General features: G+C 43.8%; 1 long non-coding RNA gene across 2 annotated transcripts; it reads right to left on the bottom strand.

Annotated features, from left to right (window-relative positions):
- Window positions 1-912: 912 nt before the first annotated feature.
- On the bottom strand, window positions 913-5687 carry LOC311196407. 2 transcript variants are annotated; one of them, XR_014617580.1, is made up of 4 exons: window positions 5513-5687; window positions 1752-1857; window positions 1139-1461; window positions 913-1048 (listed from the first exon to the last, which is right to left on the bottom strand). It is a non-coding gene; the product is annotated as an uncharacterized lncRNA (long non-coding RNA). The 2 variants fall into 2 exon arrangements; XR_014617581.1 differs by lacking the exon at window positions 5513-5687 and adding an exon at window positions 3848-3893.
- Between the last annotated feature and the right edge of the window lie 10134 nt (window positions 5688-15821).

Genomic DNA, 15821 nt, shown 5'->3' with positions numbered 1-15821 from the left:
GTGGAACGAGGTGGCCCCTGTCCATGCAGGACAATCAGGACAGCAGCCTTCTCCCACGCTTTTAACAAACTTGTCCTCTTCTCCCCCCTGCCCATACCAATGCTTTCAAGTACCAGCTTGGAAAATCCTCGTCTAGTGCCTTTCAGAAGCAATCAGGGCTCTTGTAAATAGTGGGTCTGCTCTGCTAGCTCTGGTTATCCCACAGTAGCAGTTTCAATGTAAATCTTTTCCATCACTACTCTTCTGTTTCCAGCCTGCATTTTTGAAACCCGGCACTTTATTCTCCTCTTCCAGAAACGCCTCTAACAAGGCTGAGCCAAGACAGCCCTTTCCAAATGGGCGGCGAAGGAGTTAAAAGTGCCCTTTCATGCAAAACCACAAACAACTGGGAGAAGAGAAGAAAGGAAAAAAAAAAAAGGAAAGAGGTTTTTAACTAAGAAATGGACAGGATCCAAGTTCTAACCGAGAGTAAAAGCACAGAAAGTATGAAACGCACAAATCATCCTGGGGTTCAGAGTTGATAAAGTTATTAAAAAAGAAAAAAAGGGGGGGGGGGAGGGGAGGAGGAAAAAACCCCTTTGTTTCTGCCCTATACCTTGAAGCTGTGGGAGCAGAGGGGAGGGAAAGCAGAACAAGTCAGACAGGAGCCCAGCGCAGAGCCCCATCCATCCATCCATCCATCCATCCATCCATCCATCCATCCATCCATCCATCCATCCATCCATCCCCATGGGGCTGCGCAGCCGGAGCCAGGCACAGGCTGGTGCTCCCCAGCTCTTCTGCTGAGCTCCAGGCATGAGCAGGGTCAGTTTGCTTGCATAAACTCGGCACTTCTTTGGCTTTTTTTTTTTTTTTAATTATTATTATTAGCAAGTGGGAGAAGAGAGGCTTGTAATACAGGCCTGGATCCGGCTGGAGCACGGGGTGGGGTCTGGAGGGCCCCGCTGGCTATTGGGCCATCCGCGTAGCAACAGCATGGAAAGGGCCAACCCCAGCATTTTTACAGCTGGGCCACCTTCCAAGGATGGGTGCCAAATGCTCCGCTCCTCTGCCAAAAAAACAAACAAGGGCACTTTTAAAAACTCCAGAGTTACAGGGGCTTTATTTTTTTTTCCCCTTCTCTCCTCCACGGACTTGCCTTGCTCGCAGTTAGTGATCTCTTCCACTCTATCACAAAAGTTGAAGCTTCAGGGGACTGTCACTTCTGCGGGTTTCAGGAGTCACTTCCACTTTCCCCGTCGTGGCAGTCTCCCGTCTCTGCAGGCTGGAGCAGGCACTGGAGTTCAGTCAGCCGACTTCTCTTCAGATGCTGCAGGTTCCCTCATTTCTTCCTTAACTGCAGAAACCTCTGCCGCCTGCATTAGCGTTGAGATCTGCTTGCCATTGCCATGCATTTATATAACTTCCATGATTTACTGCCTCTGTCACTCATCTTCTACCTCTTCATTAATTTCAAGCCTGCTAAAGAAGTGAAATAAGAAGCACGGAAACTTAAATAGCCAAAAAGTGGCTTGTAGTTAGAAACCCTTTTTCAGCAGAGAAAGGAGAAAGAATTTGGGAATTTTTGTTTCCTTTTATTAAGGATTTATTTTTACGGTATATATTTTAACGCAATCTTTCTTATATATTAGTCTTTGTGACTGCTGAAGTTGGGCTAGAGCCAAACTTTTGCTTAGAAGAAATACAGACTATGGTTTTTAACCAGCTGAGAAATCTTTAGGTCCATGCAGTGACCCAAAATCTCTTCTTACCCTGAGGTGCCAGAGCCCATTTCCAAGCAACACCAAGTGCCATCAGGTCCCCGTGGTTTAGTGCCTACCCAGAGAGAGCTCTCTCCTTGGGCCTTGACTTTATGCTCTAGAGGCAAAAAATGAAATTGAGATTTCTGTTACTGTTGTTGTTGTTGCTACAAGATACTTTGGTATGATGCGAAGCCAAACAGTGCCCCTTGGGAAATATTAAACACTTCATGGAGAAAGGCCTAACGAGGCCAGTACTGCAGCCCTTTTCTCACGGCAGTTGCCCCATTAATTTCAGAGACTCTGCTCACATGAGTAAGCCTAGCAGGGTCAGGTCTGAGTTTGCACACTGTAGCACCTCCAAAGGTTAAAAGATGTCATTTGCAGTCAGGATCCTGTTTCACTTCTGTACTGGTTTCAGCTGGGATAGAGTTAATTTTCTTTCTAGTACCTCGTATAAAGCTGGGGTTTGGATTTAGAATGAGAACTAAGTTGATAACATGCCGATGTGTTTAATTGTTGCCAAGTAGTCAAGAACTATTCAGCATCTCATACTGGCCTGACAATACAAAGGCTGGGAGTGCCCAAAAAGCTAGGAGGGGACATGACTAGGACAGCTGACCCCAGCTGGACAAAGGGATATTCCATACCACAAGGCGTCACGCTCAGCATACAACTGTGAGGTGGTCCAGGAGGCAGGGCAGCTCGGGAACTAGCTGAGTATTTGCTTTAGTTTGTGAGCAATTGTGCTGTGCATCACTTCTTTAGTGTATTATTATTATTATTATTGTCTCATTTTCTGTCCTATTAAATTTTCTTTATCTCAGCACACAAGTTGTACTTATTTTTCCCTTTTTGATTGTCTCCCCAGTCCCACTGAAGGTGGTGGGGAATAAGCAAATGGCTCCTGTGGTTGTTTTGGCTGTCTGCTGGGTTAAATCACAACAACTTCCTACCTCTACTTCTGATTTAGTGGGAAACCTTGAGTAAATCACTTAACCTCTCTAAGATCAAGTTTACCCAAGTGCAAGAATGTTTCCAGTCTCCAACAATATTTGTGAAGTTCTTAAGATATCCTTGGAGGAAAGATGTACTTGCAAATTACCAGTGTAGCTGCTTCTATGAAAATAAATCTGTTTCTGTGTTTAAGCATATATTCCAGCTGCATCCCGCTCTCATGTCTGCACAACAGTGGTTAAACACAATAATCTAGTTGGATTTTGTAGGAAAAATCTACAAGAAAACAGCTTGAAAGGGCATCTCATTCAATTGCAGCCTGGTCCCTCAGTCCATCAAGCTGGGCTTTGGGCATGGTGTGCTTCACTCTCACTGAAGTTTGATCTGATATTTTGAGGGCTATGTTTCTGCAGCTGCATGCTTAAGCTGAAACTGTACTTTGCTGATGTGGTAGCCATGGCCTGCACAGTATCTACTTTCTCAAACTTCCCAAACATCTGTTCTCGTAAAAACTGGGCTGGAGAAGATTTTTCTGAATAGCAAAGAGACAAGATGATGGGAATTTGTGTGGCTGTGACTGTGCTCTGTCCTAGGCAGAACTAGGAAATGCTTGAACAACAACAGGAACGATACAAAAAAAAAGTTTGGGTGAAGGTTCACTGCAGGGAGAATAGGGAAGGGGCTTCCTTTTTATCTGTACTGGTTCTGCTTATCTTTTACTGGAGGTTGTTTTTAGTGATGAGGAAGTAGAATAAGAAATCCATTTGTTTTTCTCATGACACAGCAACATACACAACCTAATAACTCAGAATAACATCCCTTCTGCCCTAAAGAAATAATCTGAGAAAAATAAACCAAGAGATTGCCCAATTCAATAGTAAATTTCCACTCTACTGAAAGGCTTTGGACAAAGCCTTCACGTGGGAGTCCAGCAAATTGCAGCAACGTCATAAATGCTTGATTCTAACACAGGATTAGGGTCTTAATGATCTTTCGCTCGTTACTTAGGTGAACAAAGTGCGACATATGTTGATGGGAATTTACAGGACTACAAAACAGGACAAAATGTTGTGGCACAGAAAGACAACTGCATCAACCCGTAGGCCTTGAGCCAAGAGTCAGCCAATCTACATCATAACACCAATTCTTACCATGCTTTCCCCAAGAGCAGCCTCGCTTCCTGTGCTCCAGTGGGTTTGAAATAATTCCACCACCCTCTACAGCATGTTTTACAGCCACCTGAAACTGCATATATTATTTAAGGGGTACATACATTGTGTTGGTAATTCCTATATACCCATAATTGGTTTTACAACACCTGGTTACAGTAGGCAGTGCAATTTGCCAAGAACTTGATATGAATGCATTTCATAACATGCTTTATATAATCCATTATTAGAGAACATTGCTGCATCTGTAATTATCTTTGCAAATGCATTTTATTGAGTTCTACATAAAAGTATTCAGTACTGAAACCAGCTCTCAGGCTGCAGGAGTATGTATATATATATATATGCATATACACACACACACACACACACACTTTGCTTCCTTCCATATATTTCTTTTATTTTTTTTTCTCCTGTATAGTCAACAGTACAAAGGGGAAAGTTCAAAATTCAGCCTTGATTTCCTAGCAAACCCCAGCCCCTGATCCAAGCATCCTTGAACTGAGGAATCTGTCGTTTTTTAGCCACTTTAGTTCTACATCACAAAAGTGACTATATGAGTTCTGGCTTCGGGCTGATCAGATCTTTCAGTGTCTCTCCAGCTGCTGACACTGCTGTGAGAGGCACAAGTGACATTTGGTACAGGTGTACATTTACCTGCAGAACCCACACATAAGATGGAATCTACTATGGCCAGTGCTAGAAGTGTTAAATGTAATTGGATTTCCCAGCTTCTCTTTGGCAAGGTATTGAGCCGGAGAGAATCTGGGTTGATTGTCACAGCCCAGATTGACTCTAAGTGACCAGGAGCTTTGGAAGGACAGCTACCTTCACCACTCCCAATACCCATTTGTCTAAGTGCAAGCAGTGGAGCTTAGCCTCTTGCCTACAAATTGCCAACAAAACTCCTCCTTTACACTGTTAATGTGCAGGAGTCAGGCAGTTAAGGCAGCAGCAGCATCTTTTCTCATACCGCCTTTCCAATAAACGCCCTTGCAGTCTGGGCGGATTATTTTATCTGAAGCTGGAGTCCAAGACCATCACAAGCCCCTACGTATCCAGAGCAAATACACTGCCATGCCAACCTGAGGTGAGACAGTTATCTGTTCTGCACTTAACACACACAGAACATGTGTGTGTTTCGGTGCATTTTTTTTCTCATGCATGGACATACATTAGAAATGTGGTGAAAAGCTCAGACAAGGTAAATTAATTATAGACCAAGCCTTTTTTCCATTTATGGTGAGCTTTCTCCATCCTTCCCAGCCCCCCAAGGAATTGCTCTGTAAAACACTCTCTCTAATAGGTTTTATCTCATTCTGCCTTGCCTCCATTTTCTCCAGCTCCTCTCGTGGATATTTGTCTTTCCTACCTGCTGCCCAGTTAAATCAGCCTCGGAGGCAGTGACATATGCCAGATCGCGGGGGCTGTCACTTTAATTCCCCATGCTCATATTTTTCTGCTCCTAGTGGGGCGCTGGGGGCAGATGTTTGGAGAAGGGACCCCTTTGCTGCCTGGCACGCTCAAGACCTGATGTTAGCTGCTAATGCTAAATCCTGGCCCTGCTGGCAGTACCCTGAGTTAAACAGCCGGCTCCTCCCAAACACAGTTGAGTGCAGGTGTGAGATGTTAGAAATGAAACCTTACCTCCACCACAGAGGGCTTCAGGAGCAATTTCTTCCACTTTCAGCTCAACTATCTTGTCTAATTCCTGCTGGAAGGCATAGACTTCCACAAGGTGTGTGTGCTATCGCTGGTTGGCTCCCATCCATCCTTCAGCCTCCCATTTGGCAGAGGGGGGACAGAGACCTGAGAAGCTGTGGTCTCCATCCCTACATTGCATAGATGATAATGGGCTCCAAAGCATCAGTGTCTCCTGATTGCTCTGCTGCAGCACAGCCTGCCCAGGGAAAACATTGGTGAGACATCACAAGGGATGATAGCTGGATGGGTGGCACATCCCTCGTAGCTCCCTGCAACGAACAGAGGCTGCTCTAGGGCCACATCACATTTCAGGTAAGCCAACACGTGCATATTCAAATCCACCTAACTCAGGTTTTGAAGAGCCTGTGAGATTTTTACCCTGTGGGATATATGATATCCCTCAAAGCCTTTTGAAAGCAATGGAAATATCTCCATTGATTTCACATGGCTTTCACTGGAATCTTAACTTTAAAATCTCACTGGGCCAATTTCCAGTCCCTATCTTGGTCCATAGAGGTTTCATTAATTTTTTCTGCCAATCTGACTATGAGAACCTATTCTTCTAATGTCAACTTTTCCCAGAAGAAGTGAAACCCTAAATCTTCTGATGGCTTGCTAAAACCTCCCAGCTACATAAACCTTCTTCCCTCTCTGGCACCCAATGGAACACCCTAATCTAAGTCTTCCTTAGGGCAGCGGAAATTTAAGGCTTAGCCAGATGAAAGCCTGATAGAAGAAAATAACCATGATTTATTAGTGGGCTACATTTTGGGTTTTAAACTGATGTTTATCAGGAAAATACTGGAATGGGGGAAAACAGTCATATCACCCATTAATGCAGGCGCAAATTTGGCAGAATCAGCCAAATTGTAACTCCTGCCTAGAGAAAAGGGAACATAACTTCTCATCATCCTGCTGTTATTTTTATTTTAAAAATGAAAGACTTTGGTGTTCCTTTTGGGAAAGGTACAGTTCCCAACACCACACCTTTCTTTTCTAGCTAGAACTTAACACCATCTCTAAACAGACAATGATATAACACACATTTCTAAGTGCGAGTGTCCAGGGAGTGATAAATTGAAGGTTTGGGTTTTAGTTACATTAATAATGCATATAGAAATGCTATTTGAAAATAGGAAAGTGATACATTTTATGCTGTGCAGTTTGTGGGGCAAGAATGGAAAGGAGAAATTTAGGTTTCCTTTGTAGCGCTGGGTCAAGGTGACTCCCAGTGTAAGCTGGAACAACCCCACTGGCAACCTCCTACGCACCTACCTCATGTTGCTCCAGCTCCTCTCCCCAGCTTAGTCATTTCTCCAAGCATATCACAGGGGGAGAGCTGGGAGAGATAAGGCACAGGATTGTCTATCCCCTCCCTAGGATGGCCTGGGGCATGACATGGGGGCTCTTTCCACTCCTTTCGTCCTGTCTCCTGATCAGGAGTAAAGGATTTCAGTGGGAGAACTGAGCCTAGGGATGTAGTTGTAAATCATGGGGGAAACAGCTGGAGCAGAGCCTTCCCTTTGTTATTACTCAAAAGAAAGCAAGCAAACTTTCTACTGAACTTCAGCAACCACACAAACAACATAAAAGCAGGGTGCCAATGTTCACGTTGCGGCAGGAGACTGCTCCAGCTGCACTGGTACAAGATGGCAGACCCTGGGCATTTGACTCCCGCATTGTCAGGGAACGTGCCAGCTCTGCCTCATTTTACAAGTGCTTGATTCACCCAGCAAATGAGGAGCCCAAGCCACAGCCGGGACACGAAGCTGGAGAACCCTGCATGCTTTGCAGGAAGGGCTGCTCGCACATAGGGTTGCTCTTACCAGGGGCTGTCGTGACAGAAAACTGCAGTGATGAGCTTGGGGATACTTTCTGTGAGGTGGGAACGGGGCATTGCTTAACAAAGCAAGGCTACGGGCTTCCCAGCATACCACAGCGCTGGCAATTAAATGAGCCTCTGAGCCACATGTGACTGTGCCCTGAGAAATTAGTGTGATTCACGATGATTTGGGTAGAGGAAAATATTCCCTTAAAGGATTCTGCCTGGGCTCCTCAGCACATGGAGGGTGGGAGAGGAGAGTTTCCCAGTCCTTGTGCAAAGGTGAACTCTGCCCAGAAAGACGAAATCTGAGCCCAATGCAGCCACCTAAGGGCATTCCACCAACCCAAATGGAAAATTAATTAAGAGGGTGAATCATTTTCAGAGACTTACTCAGTTTTGCACAGCTTTAGTGTTCGTCTCTTCTGTCAGTAGGGAAGCTCTTGATCCAATGCGGTGTTTATAGCCACGTTTCCATAGAGCCCTGGCGTGCAGAGCCAGCTTGTGCGAATGACCTGCAAGACCTGTTTATAGACCTCCATTACAGAGCCTCTCATTTTCTTGGATGATTATCGTAGGTGTCAAATAAAGCTAGATTACCTGTTTTATGTCTTAGAATGATAAGCAAGCCAAAGCAAGTCATTTGGCTCGTGTAGTTATACAGGTATACCTAGATATATGCATACATACATTATTTCAAAGACTCAAGGCGATCTTACAGCCTTTCTTGTTGAGGTTTCGAAATCTTTTTGTTTTACCACAACGTCCCTCTTGGTAAAGCAGGATTTCAGCTTCTCTGGCTGAGCTGCAGGGCTGGTTTGCAAGAGTTAACAGAGGAGGCACAGGCACGGGACTGGTTTCACAGAGGCAGGAAGCCCTTCTGCCAGAAGACTGGTACAGCTCTCGCTGATGGAACGGGTGTCTCAGTCACAACATGGCTTGGCTCAACAGTGGTGCCTGCGACGGCAACAGGAGGCGAAGCATGTGCTGACAGGGCTCATTGCTGGGAAGCTTATAAATGATTCCTGGCACCACAGTTGGCAGTGGCCAGTGTTACCAGTCCTACCATTGCATAACATCTGCACTTTACCACAATCACCAAAACAATCAAGCAAGAAAAGCATGCTAACGCTTGTTGGAGAATAAACTCAGCAGTCGCTCTAATATCACACACTCTTCCAGCTTGCAGCTCCACCTCCTTCTCTCCCTGGGACGAGTGGGCTCCTGCACTGGTATCCGGAGGCTCCACCTTCCCGGGCGTGGTGGGGACCCAGCCCTGCTTCCCCTGGGCAGAGATGTGCTCAGGCTTTGGGATGCGCTGACTCAGTGATGCACGGCTGATTGTGAGCTGCAGTTTCAGCCAGCCAGCTCCAGCCAGGGTATAATATGCATTTACCAACAAACAGACACAACCACAAGCTTCTTTTACAAATGGATTCCAGAGCATGGACGGCAGAGAGCTAGCTCAGGCTGGAGACTCGAATAGTGCAAATGAGGGAACGTGGGAGGCCTGCGCAACGATGGCCTTTGCACTCCCACAGCTTGGGTCAGCTAAATTCTCAGCAAAGCCCCATTCCTCAGCATAATCGAGAGATGCTCGGAGGCTGCTCTAATTAAAACAGATTGCTGCAGCCCTGGGGAGGCTGTTACAGGAAATGGAGCTCAATTGGATGTAAGGAAGCTCTAGGAACCCCCCTTTCTCTTCCACCTATTCTAATATATTAATTTATGGCCTCAAAGGATCCACTTCCCAAAGGTATTCCCTAAAAGTCAACAGCTTCCAGTCCCTGTAGGACGAGTCCTAGACTGAAGTAGCCCTCGCAAGAATCTCAAGTCCTCACTTGACAGCAGCTCACTCTCCTTCCCAAAAAAAGGAAGATGTTCTAGCTGACATGCTGCTCCTCTCAAATAATGAGGCAATATCCCCTGAGAAGAGAGGGTGTCTCTCGCATAGACGAGCTATTCAGAGACTGCTGGGCCTGATCCAAAATCAATTGAAGTACATGGCGAATCTTTCCACTGATTCCAAAGAGGTTTGAATTAGGCCCAGACATCAAAGCCAACACCATAAACTCTGCCTGGAAGCCAATACACAGCCAAGTACCAACTCCTCAGCATTGGTGTCATGTGCCTACAGCAAGATACCCTGCTTACTCAGCAGGCTGCTTGCCTTCACCACCGGCTCTCCGTTTCCCAGGGGATTTAGTTCCCTTTACTGCATTGCAGTCTTCAGATGACAAAAATGTGGATAACAGCACTGAGGTCTGCAGCCACGAGGAAAGGTCACAGCACTCGCTGCCAGGCAGAGGTGGCAGGGCGGGAAAAGGACGAAAATCAACAAGCCAACAAAGTTCTTGTGCACGAGGAATGGGGTCTCTGAGCTCTTGGCCAATTATGTTAAATAGAGGAAAAATCTTTATTCCCCCACAACCGAATGGAGCAAAATGATGACACAATGCCCCCAGTGCTTTAATCAGCAGGACAAGTCAAGCCTTTTATTCCTTTGTATATTCCAGTCAATGGAAAGTTATTGCTTAATTAACCCCCTTGAATGAATACCTGATAATTAATAAACCCATATACTGTACCCCAAGGCTTTGAGTTTAAGAAATCTCTTCTATTCAAGTATGAAAAAAGAAAACATGCTGAACTAATGGGAAATAATTCTGGTAGAAGGCAAACCAATTAGGATTAGTGAATTCCATTTCATTTAAAGTTCCAAGATAGAGAAGTAATTTATCTAGTAAATTAATAGTGTTAGTGACTTTCCTAATATATTAGCAAGTCTTTCGTATCATATTAGTGAAAACCAAGCTGGCTAATACAATAAAAGACTTATTATAAAGGTATGAAGGTTACTAATGTGATAAGATTTTTGCATCCAATTAGTATTAAAAGAATGCTGCTCTAAAATGGACTTTTATATTTATTTATATGATTACCCAGGCTACTGTAGAGGCCACAACTTTTATCTCGGCAAATTGCTCTCCTCCCAAATTTGAAGCTACTGTATGTTATGTTGCTCCTCATGCAAGCTTGCATGCATGCCTGTATCTGCAGATCTGCATGGATAACTGACCCAGATTATTTGGTCTGGCTGCATTGTGTTTAGCACAACACAACAGTGGTTTTGCATTCTCCTAACCTTGGATCAGCTAGAGACCGGTCTAATCAGATACAGCAGCCTGAAGGCAAAACAATTTCACTGAAATTATCATATGGAATCAAGCCAACGCTCCATCTTGTCTGGTATCCTGCCTTCATCAGTTACTAGGTCCTCCCACCCTTCTCTGGAGCAAGGTGAAAAATACCTGTTGCACCGAGCTGACGGAATAACCTACTTGTGCAGGCATTTCTTCAGAGCCTAACCAGCTACTGGCTTCCTGAATGAAAAAGCAAGGTTTGTGTCCTTTTTGAAACCCTGAATTATAAAAGTTATTATTAAAATACAAGCCTATGTAGAGATCCCCAACTAAGGCTATGCTAAGGTGTCAGTGAGGTCCAGAGAAGACTTTTCTATAGCATGAAAAAGTATCTGCTTTGGTTAATTTTGAAAGGTGATGTCCTTACATTGTATTATTAGATATTATATAAAACCAGTTGGGTTTTTTTTGCTTTTTTTTCCCCTGTGAAAGAGCTCAGCTACCTCCCTCTGCTGTGGGTGCAGAAGCAAAAGAGCAGATTTGCCTTCAGTGCCAACTGCAAGCAAGGTTGCATATGGTGGCACGCAAAAATGGAAAGGACAAGAACCAAAAAGAGATTTTGGTACATTTATTTCACCCATTGTTGTACAAATGGGTAAAATTTTGGATCTGCAGATAGTTAATTTTATCTATTCTTACAAACAGTTCTGGACAACCTGCATATATATATTTATATATTTATATATAGATATAAGGCTGTGCAGCATGTTTATGCACAGTCTCGGGAAAGAAGGTTTCAAGATCATCTTAAAATCCCTTCTTATGAACCTGGCAGTAGAATTGTACAGCATCAGAAACATACACATAGGTACTTAGAAATCAATTGTATTAGAGAATATAATTGGTGCTATTTTTCATCTTTAAAGTTCCTGCAAGAGTAGTTTCCTTAGGTAGATCAAATTAGTAAAGTAGAAACAGATGCAGTCGATTGTCCATCGTTCAGGTTGAGGTATGGGTGATAAAGACTGATCGCAGTCAGGGGATGTTAATGTGAGAAGATATATTCCTGTGCATTCCTCCGAAATCGGAGCTGTGACTGATCTGATTCATCTCATATCCTTAAATCACTGGAAATTGTCATAGTCTGGACTTCAGACTTATGCCCTACTATTTCACCCCATGAAAAACATGGCATCTTATACACCAGCCTGGAATTTTGCCCAACTTTGCACTACTTCACACCATGGCAATTACAGGTGTGTGCAGGAAAAAGGTGAGTTATATGCCAGGGTTTACGTGGGTACATGAGTATAAACAGTTGAAAAGATTAGGATAAATTCCACCTGAGAAGGCATCATGCACTTATTTAGCCCCCTCTCATACATCCAAACCAAGGGAATTCCTGGTGAAGTGCAAGGCCAGTAAAAAGAATTTACTTTAAGAGCAGTAAAAACTGTTTTGCTGCAAGACCCAGCCTCAGCCATCATTGCTACAGTGACATTTAACATGGATCCTCTACCTCCCTGCATGTAGGAAGAATAATTATGCAAGCACAGTAACAGGTATATTTAACCTCATATCTCATTTATTGCTCCTTTATAGTGGGGGTGACAAAGGATCCCACATCATTAAACCATACTCTCTAGCTAGGCAAATTTGCATGTCTCTTTGTGAAACTTCAGATCACGGCCACATCTGGATGAAGACCAGAGCAAAAACTTGAGTTAGGTAATTTATTTCAAGGGCGGAGGACAAAAAGGAGGAAACAGGTCAGTGGAGAGTGAGGAAATCAGAGAGACAAACAGGAAGCAAACGGAGGCAGAGAGAGAAGCGGGAGGAAACGCGTTGGTACCTTTCAAACCTACCAGCTAGAGAGACCTCAACAGGGAGAAGGCGTAAGGTAGGGATGGAGGCTTGGGCCATGGTAACTGTGAGCTGGTGAGCAAGGGGCTGAGCCAAGCCCAGCACAGATAGTGAAGGAGCCCAAGGCCACAGGAAGCAGTGGTGGAGCTGCTGGAGGAGCAACTGGAGAAGGAGGAAGATTACTAGAGAGCAAGGACTTATGGATGCTATAGGAAGGAAATGAATGACTGTCAAACCAGCACATAAAATATGAGAGCTCAAGAGAGAGGTCATGGGAACAACGAGTACCAGGGTGGCTGTGGGGGCTGGGGAAAGTGAGAACAGTCATAGGAAATAAGATGATGATTTGATAAGGGAAATTCAGATTCAGAGGTCAAAGGGGAAAAAATGTTGGTGAAAAATAGGTCAAAGGAGCAGCCTGCCTTCATTATTTTGCTTTTAAACCTTTAATTTCACAGTTGCTAATGACAGACAGTGCACAAAATGACATTTGTATTACCCTCCAACATTGATGTAAAAATAGGCATAATCCTGTTTTTGTGATGATTAATGCAGTGTGAAAAAGATAATTACATGAGACCTGGTGTACTTTTGCTTTCTACGCCTCACTGCTACCTTCCGTGGCTCCTGCTCAATCTCCTTGAAAATCTATTAGGCTCTGCTACCACCATTTTATCACTTTTTCTGTGTTAAGTTAGACATGCCCTCCCCAAGCTTTAGGCCAGGAGCAATTCCTCAGAGGAGGCAGAGCAGAAGCGAGAGCCATGGTGTGCCACCGCCTACTCATGCCATTACCTGACCCTTATATAAATTCCAGCACGTAAAGTTTTTACTGGTAATACTTACCCTTAATTAGCTAGTTCATGTCACAATAGCAACTTTTTCCCCTTCTCCTGGTTAGAAAAACCTTTTGCAGCCAAGTTCACCATTGAAAGTGATGCACTTTACCAGCGCACAGTTTGAAATCTCATTTCTGAGAAGCATGGGAGGGGAACAGGGGACAGAGGTGTTCTGAAATCATTAAAAATACTCTGTAGAAAATATTTGCGTATTTGTAGAAAAGAATATTTTTAAGTTCTGCATTAAAATTTTTACCTCTATATTTTTCACTACAAAAAAAAAAATAAATTAAACAAAATGAAAAAAGGCACCAAAAGTCTGAAAGAAGACTTTCCTAATTATTTTCTTTGCTGATGGCCTAGAAATGTACTGGATCTGATCCGAAACGAACTGCAGACAAATGTCAGCTTACTCCTGACATTGTCAGAAATGGATTTTCTTCCTTTGTGCTGCCCCATACATAACCAAATGCACATCCAAAATACATAATGGTCTGATAGTTTAAAATTATTGCTTGATCCTATGGCTGTGGAAAAGCAGTGGAGTCAGCCAGTGTTTCTTTGGGGTGCATCGGCGGCAGAGGCAGGACCAGAACTGAAGACACTGCAATACCTCCCTCTTTTCCTTCCAGCTCCCAAAGCAATAAAACCTCTCTATGCTAAATTAGACTATTGATCAGTGGCTACCATTCCTAATGGACATCCTGTCTCTCATGTCTGGGATTAGGATGTTCTTTCTACTGCTGGATAATCTTAGTACTGTGCAATTGCTCTGTCTCGGCTAATGACTAACTGTAAGAAGAAATATTTCCTGGTTGCTTTTGTTTTGTGTAAAATCTCATCAGGCAGGCTCACGTGAGAGGAGCTAGCAACACCGACGTGTGATCTAATGCTATCTGATCACGTTCAATCTAACTACCAGGTATGTGGGGTTTTTTCTATGAAGGGATGTTACATCACTAAACCAACGTCTATCTGCAGCACATTGTAAGATACTTTGAGATTCTGAACCATCAAGTCATAATATTCATTAGAGGGGAAAAAAAAAAAAAGAAGAAAAAACCCAAACCTTTCTTCCTGTTCTGGTGATGGTCAAATGATAAGGACAAGCCATAAGTCCCACCCAGCACACTTCTGAAAGAGAAGCACAGACCAAACATCTGCAGCAACGTGGGCATGCAGCGAGCGATGATGTGATGGGAGTCCACAGAGCAATTCCCCCAGCTTTTGGCCATGTCTGAGGGATGCCAGGCAAGGAAGATAACGGGAATAACAGCAGATAGTCTCAATGCTTCTCTACCTCTTCCAGACAACAGCGTTTTAGGGCAGCTTTTACAGATTCTTTATCTTTTTGCCAAGGAAGAAGATCACACATTAATTAATGCTTTGGCATCTCAGCAGTGAATACATTGCTACAGCCAGACCCAGGGTGACTTTAATCCATTTCAATGAAATCTCCAAAATTTGCATACCACTTCTGTGTGGGCGTACACCTATTCTACTTTCACTCATCATTTTCCTAGCCTGAAAAGGCCCATTAGCAAGTCAGGCTCCCAGGCTACACCCCAGTACCCAACTAGTGCATCACAGGTTAACAAAGGGGAACAAGGACCATGTCTCCCACAAACGCACCCTGAAATGTGTTGTGCTGAATGTCAGGCACTGGTGAGGGATTAGCAGCCTGACACAAAGCTGGACAGTGGACACGTTTAAGAGGGCTGCTCGTGATCTCTCTGCCTTCTCTAAAGCCCACAACCAATGTCTAAATGGATGTCCAGAGAGGGTCTTGTGTTGCTTCTTTATATGTAAGCTCTTTTCTAGTGCATCGTGGCCTGCAACTCAGCATACAAGATGTACCATGGTGTTATGAGATAGTGACAGCTGCTGAAGAAATGCTGTGTTACAAACATGCAATGATGCAGTGAACTGGCAAATCCATATGGCTGGGAAAATGATGAGGAAGAAGAAGAAGGAGGAAGAAAAACCTATCTGAGAGTCTTTGAACAAACTAGATACTCAGTAGTTTGCTTCAGCTTCCATGCCCTAATCACAGCTTTTTTTCTTTAATGGGAAAAAGGTTTATAAGTGCATATGCATATACACAGAAACCCATACGTATATATATATATATATATTTAAATAAATATACATATATATTTATACTAGGGGTGATGGAGGGGTGGAACTACATGATCTTTGAGGTCCCTTCCAAACCGAAGCACGCTATGATTCTATGATCTACATGTGGCTGGAGAAGCAGAGGAGATATTTTCATACACTACTATATTTCTGCTTCTTATTTCTTTGAGCTCTTTGGCTGAACAACCACCATCTGTAATTGTCACAGTACTAACTCCTTCAAGCATCCCTCTCAAATGCGTGTGCAGTTCCCCCTCCCTCTGTCTGTGCAGATGGATAATCTCTGCACATATACACCAGGGAAAGGTCACTCACTCACTTTTGCAGTGCCATCAGTCATGGAGGATTCTCTGTGTGTCAGAATAAATGAGCGTGGACAGGATGAACGTAGGACATCACTGAGGGAGACCCCAAAAACCACATGGAAATGTTTATACAGCTTATAT

This window comes from Gallinula chloropus (genome assembly GCF_964237585.1).
Source record: "Gallinula chloropus genome assembly, chromosome: 13".
Classification (NCBI taxonomy): Eukaryota; Metazoa; Chordata; class Aves; order Gruiformes; family Rallidae; genus Gallinula; species Gallinula chloropus.
Note: the sequence above shows the minus strand (reverse complement) of the source record. Positions and strands in the feature narration are given on the sequence as shown.